Genomic DNA, 8127 nt, shown 5'->3' with positions numbered 1-8127 from the left:
TCCCCCGACCGCTCTGGGGGAAGGTGTAACGCGGCGCCATCAAAGCGGGCTCTCGGCCCGCTGAACGAGGTCCGGCGTCCGTGGGACGGTGGGATGGATGTAATGTGCTCTGCGTCAACCCTGTCCCGCCGTTTCAATAGCCCCGACTGGGCTCCGGCCCGGTCCGAGGTAGGGCGCAGGGTTGTGAGCGGCAGGAGTTTTTAATGAGGTTCAACTCCCACATACCCCAACTGCCGCGCGGGTGGGGATCCGGCGATTTTCTCCTGTGGAAAAAAAAAAAGTTGCTATCGAGAACGTTAAAAAACTCGCACTAAGCACACAGGTCCCCTTGCGTCGTCTTAAACTTTCGACAGAAACATTACTAGCAGTGCAGTATCACAAAACCGATTTGGAAATACGATATTACGCGCGTCGGGCGCTTTTGAAAGGCCGTACCTCGTAGCATCATCATCATTTCATCATCATCATCCTCATTTTCGGTAGGCAGCGGCTTGGCTCTGCCCCAAGCATTGCTGAAGTCCATGAGCGACGGTAGCCACTCACCATCAGGTGGGCCGTGTGCTCGTCTGCCTACAAGGGCAAGGGCAAAAAAAAAAGAAATCATCATTAACCTCCTTTTTAAATCTTAAACCTGGTGACCAGACTTTTACGCAAAGCCTTCTATGTCCTTCTTATATTCTGTAATATTATAAAATTCAGTTCATTAATTCAAGGCTTTAATCAATTGGGAGGAAATTAAATGAGATCAGGGATCGGATAAAATAAAGTTTTAGTAAAATAGTAAGACTTTAAGTAAGTAAGACTTTTTCAATGGATTTTTTGAGAAAACAAGAGAAGCTACGTCCAGCAGCTTTGTTTCTTTTTCCCAAATTTGGGCACTTTCACAGATGCTAAACAATTAATAAGCCACCGTTATTACACATTTTAACTTGAAGAACCACTAAATTAACAAAATAAAACAGTTCACACAACTTCGCCACCCGCGTTCCCGCCAAAGAGCCCTTAATTTTTCTTTTGTTTTGAAGCTATAGACAAGTTTTATTGTTTAATTTGAAACTGAATTCACGGATCACTGATATGTTGCCTCTAAATTAGAAAATACAACTCTATTTAAAAATTCTGTTCGTGTATAGTGTAGATCGTTCAACTTTATTTTGAGCTGTTGATTTACACCATCACAAAAATTTTCAATGTCCATCACTACATAGTATAAAACAAAGTCGCTTTCTCTGTCCCTATATCTGTCTGTCCCTATGTATGCTTAAATCTTTAAAACTACGCAACGGATTTTGATGCGGTTTTTCTTAATAGATAGAGTGATTGAAGAGGAAAGTTTATATGTATAATAACATCCATTAAATTGTGGGCAAATCAATAATAAATTACAGTTTCCGAAGCGAAGCGAGGGCGGATCGCTAGTAATAAGATAAAAAGCGATTAAAAAATTTGTAATCACAATTGCCAGTGGTATGCAGAGCTTCCATTGACGCATTCACGTTCCTTCCATTCGCGTTCCTTCCTTTTATGAGTCATCGACAATTAACCCTGAAATATCCAAGACCAATAAAAAATGGCAATTTGACATTTTAAATTCGATATCTATATTTTAACACCGTTACACCGTATTTTTTCACAAAAAACATATTCTGATTTAATTTCGTTTTTAGTGAGTATTAACAGTGACATTCTCTTTTGCGTGGTAAATATTTATTAACAGCATACATTAATTAATCGTAAGGAAATGAAATTGATTGATTTATTTATTTTGTTTTGTAATTTAAACAAACATATGAAAACCTTATCCTTGTTTAAAGATCTTTTTTAAATCTAGTCTAACAATTAGTATTAGTAGATTAGTACAGTCTTATATCTCAGTTTCAAAAAGTAATAATAGAAAAAGTATTTTCTGACGAGAAAATTATGAGGTAATTTAAAGTTAGAAAGATAAAGGCAAACTCAAGGCAGTTTTATTCGTTTTTTTTTTAAATACGCTTTTATTAGCTTCAGACGTATGTATGTTTGTAACGGAATTTTTGAACATGATTTTGACCCCCTTCAAAACGTCGGATTAACTCGAAATTTTGTATACTTATTAAGAACCGATGAAAATTCAACATAAAAAAAATTGAAAAAATTTAAATTCAACTAAAAAATGAAAAATAAATAATAGTCTTAAAAAACTAACAAAATACGCTTTTATAGACAATCCAACTAAAAAATAGAAAATAAATTTTAATAAATTTGAATTAAAAATAGTGTAGGAAAAAATGATTTTATTGTAAAAAAAAGCGTGGGGTAACAAAAGAAGTAAAAAGGAACAGCTAGCTTTGAATACTAAAGATTACGAACGTGGGCAAAACCTAAAATTATGAGGCTATTTAGTCAGCGTTAAAATTTGTGACCGTCTCTATTGATGTCGGTGAAGTGGTGTAGCATATTGTAAGCTCACATCCTCCCTCCTAATTCTGCCGCGAATCAGTCTTGCGTTCTCGTTTGAAGGTTGAAATAGCCATTTTACAATATAATTAAGACTTGGACAGCGTGTCTCAAAGTGGGGACGGCATTCACTTTGTGATATAAGCTGCGATAACCGCTTCACATCAGTTGGACCGTGACCTCGTTCACCCATCTAAACATTAATATAAAACAATGACAACGTTAGCATAAACATACTTTTCTTCAGCTCTAACATTAGGAACCGGCTTAAGGACCCTGGTAACCATACTCGTCGTACTCGACAAGGGGTTCGTCGTGCAGCCTAACCCTTGCATCAGCCTGCTGAGTTTCTCGCCGGATCTTCTCAGCGGGTCGCGATTCCTATCCGGCAGTAGATTCATCCGCGAAGCAGCTACTCTCGAGTTGTTATGTTTCCTTCAGAGACGCTCGGGCGGCTGTTAGCTAATCCCACCCCTCCTGACTAAGCCTTTGCTCGCCACCTTTCCTGGTGAAACTGGAAAGTGCCACCAGTAATCCTTCAATCATAAAAATAAACATACTCTTCCAAAAATTCAGCTTAAATTGACTTCTTAGTGAGTGGGCCTTTCCCCCTCATACAAGACGATGAACTATGTGCTATGTACTATGATTTATTTAAAACACTTCCCTGGGTTATGTATTAAATTAAATTACTTGTAAAGTTGTTTTCATTCCCGAAGAGCCTTGTCGCACCTACAGCGATATGCCAGAGCAATCTATTCTTTAAACACAATCATTTGCTAGTTAGAGAGGTACTTTCGTGCGTATGTAATAAGAATCATTTTTCAAAAGCTACCAAGGGTACGTATGAGTTCAGAAGTGACGTCCCATTCGTGGCACTTCTCACACGACTGCCCAAAAATTTGTGTAATATTTTAGGGTTCTTGTATGTACATATGTGAGTTTCTTTATTGCACCATAATCTTCAAAAGCCTGAGCACATTCGGATGTGTGGAGTGTCGTTACTTTACATAGCCCGGAGTGACTCTAATTTACTTTTTGATACGATTTTTGTCATGGCTATAGTTTTTTTTAATAGTATATTCATTAACAAAGCAACTGTGCCGAGACATGCATAACGTATTAAAAGGTTAGCATAATTGTTGATGGGAATTAAGGTATTCTAGATTTTTTGTTTAGTCACTAATAATCACGTCCACGTTATTGAAATATAGTCTTATAATGTACATATAGTTGCTAATATTATATTATTTTAGTAAAATAAAAGTATCATTGCTTAGGCTGCATAGTATGTGATTCTAGTGCTTGCTCTTCTCTGGATTTAAAAAAAAAATCATATAGACCCTGAATAGTGAAACTTTTGCTTTTTTTTATGCTAAACTCACGGGTGTCATTCAAACGTCCGACTTTTTTTATACGCAAATTCATTGAATTCACAACTTTGTAATTGAGTGTTTAAAGTCTATGTTATATTGTAGTTATTTTTTCAATGCTTTACTGTTAGTTAATATTTCATGTGGACCATTATTGAATGTTTTGTTTTAAGTAATAATAATATAGTTAATGTTAATTAAATTTTTTTTGAGCAAATTTAATAAGCTGGTTGTTATGTACATGAAAAATATAATTATTTATTTGAATATCGAACGCTTCGCACTTTTATGGTTATAAAAACAATTCAATTTCATTATATATAATATGTTGTCTTTATCACTTTCTTTTTAAAAGTACTAGTCGTTTAACATCTCACGATTTGAAATACATAGTATCGTATATATACTCTTATATACATCGACGCTTGAAAGGCAAACGTGACTAAGCGACAATAACTGCTTTATACATAAATGATAGGAAATAACCATACTCGATGCCCAAAAAAAATATATTTCTAGGTCTATTAAAATCATTTCAATCCTTTGTTAAAATATATTTTGTTTTCAGGTATTTCAACTTTAAATTAGTCTACTGTAAAGTTCACGCATTGTCGCTTAGTCACGTTTGCCTTTCAAGCGTCGATATGTATACACGATAAATCGTATCGTACAGTGCGATACGATTTATTAATTGCCAATTTCTTAAAGTATTGTATACCGTATACATATTAATTGAATTTGATAAAATAAAACGGAAACCAATAAAAATATTATTTATGTCTAAATATTATTAATAGGATAATGTGATTTCCGGTTTCCGACTTCCAAAAAAATATTGTAATATATTTAAATAGAAATAAAATAAAAAAAACCTATTGAGATATTGTTGTCATGGATGTTATATAATAAAAATGTAATTTTAAAAATTTATACATGGAACTTAATGGAAAATATATTTATTTGTTGTATAAATGAATTTGTTTTATTACTTTTTTCTGACCAGATGTGGATATTCGGTGGATTTATGTGGTGCCGGGATTCATAATCCACCTAATTATCAGACGAATGCTTACACGATGTGTGAGTCGAACACACGACTCCCGACCCAGTAGTCATGAGCGCTAACTTAAAAGTACATGTTATTACTTCTGGAATTACTGGTGGTAGGACCTCTTGTGAGTTTACTGGTGGTAGGACCTCTTGTGAGTCCGCACGGGTAGGTACCACCGCCCCGCCTATTTCTGCCGTGAAGCAGTAATGCGTTTCGGTTTGAAGGGTGGGACAGCCGTTGTGACTATACTGAGACCTTAGAACTATATCTCAAGATATGTGGCGCATTTACGTTGTAGATGTCTATGGGCTCCAGTAACCACTTAACACCAGGTGGGCTGTGAGCTCGTCCACACATCTAAGCAATAAAAAACAAAATATTATCCGCAACACGCTTCGTCAGATTATAGAAACAGAGTTATCAGCAACATGCTTCGTCAAATAGTACAAAACTTACTTTCAGCTACAATCGTCGTCATAATAAGCGCTAACTACTGCACAACCAAATCAGTTGTCTTCGTCCTGAACATCTGCCGTTAGCCCGTCAGGAAACCCATTGTCACAAAAAATTATAATTTGCATAATCACTAGTGGTAGGACCTCTTGGGAGTCCGCACGGGTAGGTACTACCACCCCCGCCTATTTCCGCCGTGAAGCAGTAATGCGTTTCGGTTCGAAGGGTGGGGTAGCCGTTGTAACTATACTGAGATCTTAGAATTTATATCTCGAGGTGGGTGGCGCATTTACGTTGTAGATGTCTATGGGCTCCAGTAATCATTTAACACCAGGTGGGCTGTGAGCTCGTCCATCCATATACGCAATAAAAAAAATAAAAAAAACATTACAAATGAAAACACGACCTCACGATTTGATCTTGATGGCGGAAATCACGTGGCGATGTCTATAATATGATCCGCGCTATATGATCAGAAATCTCTAGATGAAGAAGAAGATGCAAGTCCACGTGGGCCTAATTTTCATTTTCAACAAAATAGTAGGTAGTTACTAATAATAGTATCGCTTCTGGAACCTAAATGTAACTAAAACAAGTACTAATATTTCCTCCCTTCACGCGCGGATTTTTTTTTATTGCCCTTGTATACAGACGAGCATACGGCCCACCTGATGGTGAGTGGTTACCGTCGCCCATGGACTTCAGCAATGCCAGGGACAGAGCCAAGCCGCTGCCTACCAAATCGGGATTAATCGTGAGGAGACACGGCTGCCGGTCCAAAAAAAAAGTACCAACTACGTTGTTGACATTATTAAGATTTCCTTAGTGGTTTTTTTTTCAGAAACAGTATAGGTACAGTAATAATATGTGATTAAGGGGATTCAATTACGCCTATTCGTTGCATGAAATAATTTCATTAATTTCAATAATTTCAATATTTATGTATTACTAAAATAAACAGGGGCACCCCTGGCATTGTTGTTTGATGTCCATAAGCATCGGTAGCCACTCACACAGGTGAGATATATGCTCGTCTACCTATAATGGCAAACTAATTTTTCTAATGAAATGCATACTTTTTTTTCCTTACCTATTCCTCGGTAGCCTTAACAACCGAGGGAAATGAAAGAATTTGATTCTAGCCTTAAACCCTAGCTGAGGGTAATAGGAAAGAAAGAAAAAGAAGATAGTCTTAACCAGAACAGTGCTTCGCAGAATCTAGCACCGGATCGGAATCGCGACCCGCTGAGACGATCCGGCGAGAAACTCGGTGTGTTCTATTTTACCGAAACACGCGCTTGCTTCCATTAAAAAGATAATTAATCAAAAACATTAATGAATAGTGTTGTTCCATTTTTTTTTTTATTTTTTTTTATTACCCTTGTAGGCAGACGAGCACACGGCCCACCTGATGGTGAGTGGTTACCGTTGCCCATGGACTTCAGCAATGCCAGGGGCAGAACCAAGCCGCTGCCTACCGCTAAAACCACCATTCTATTATATTGTGTTCTCAATGATTAGAATCGTTGGAAAGTTTTCATGGTCATTATATTCGAACACCGAAGCATGGAATTTTCATTACAATTCAATTATGTCAAGGCTATATTGAAAACAACAAATTAGTAAGCGGATACCGGATCCAGATTTAATAACGTCGAAGGAAATTAACGTAATAGGAAAATATTGCCTTTAAATGGAAGGTTTCAGGGGTATTTTCATTTCAGGGGTAAATTCATTTAACATTTTCTGAGCAGATGAAAATAAAGCTGAGCTGAGGATACATTTGTTGTATCTATATATTAATACGCGAAGCAAAAACTTTGTATCCCTTTTTACGAAAATTGCGCGGACGGAGGAGTATGAAATTTTTCACACTTATAGAGAATATAGAGAAGAAGTGCACAATGCTAATGTTTTTTTTAAATAATCCATAAAATATACATTAAATCAATAAAGAAAACATTACACACACTACATACCATGTATTTGACGCACACACGCATGCATACTATTTATTGTCAAACTTTTGTTCTTGACGTCTGTGGTCAAATTGAGAATAGATTAAATATTTAAATTTAAATATTGTTTGTCTTTATTAATATTGTTTTATAGTGTAGCCTTGGCGAAATTTATGATTATAGAAGTATAAAATACAATCATAATAGTGTACAAACTTACAAATCCAACTAATTATAGTCGAATTTCGACTACTGCGGGACCACTTGTTTAATTTTTAGGCGGGATAACTGTTATTTTGAGATACCGAGTAAATTAACTCTCAGACACAGCCCACTGAGTTTCTCGCCGGATCTTCTCAGTGGGTCGCGTTTCCGATCCGGCGGTAGATTCTGCGAAGCACGGCTCTTGCTAGGGTTCGTGTTAGCATCGTCGTCAGGTTTGAGCCCCGTGAGCTCACCTACTAGCCACGGTTACGCTGAAATAGCCTCTCAAGGCTATCAGCTTAGGTAGGAAAAATAAATAAAAGAGATACGTCATATTCTTTCTCAATGTGAATGCAAAACTCTTGTAGTCATACTTATGAGCTACATCAACCACTTAACATCAAATAAAGTCGTTATTCCTAAACAATAATAACAAAATGATGACTATGAATTTTTTGTTTGCATTACATACACAAACTTCAGAATTGCAACGTCAAGACGAAATCCATGTCGCGTCGTGCGAGCCGTAACAAGATAGCCTGGCTAATATACAAGACCTGTGCATGTCTTCACCAACAATGAACTTCGTCGCAAATTTCCGATAGAGAAACAGGGTGAGAGATCAACGTAAACTAGACGGGCATCGCAGAGC

The sequence above is a fragment of the Bombyx mandarina genome, chromosome 19 (assembly GCF_030267445.1).
Source record: "Bombyx mandarina strain Sakado chromosome 19, ASM3026744v2".
Lineage (NCBI taxonomy): Eukaryota > Metazoa > Arthropoda > Insecta > Lepidoptera > Bombycidae > Bombyx > Bombyx mandarina.
This window is presented reverse-complemented; position numbering follows the sequence as displayed.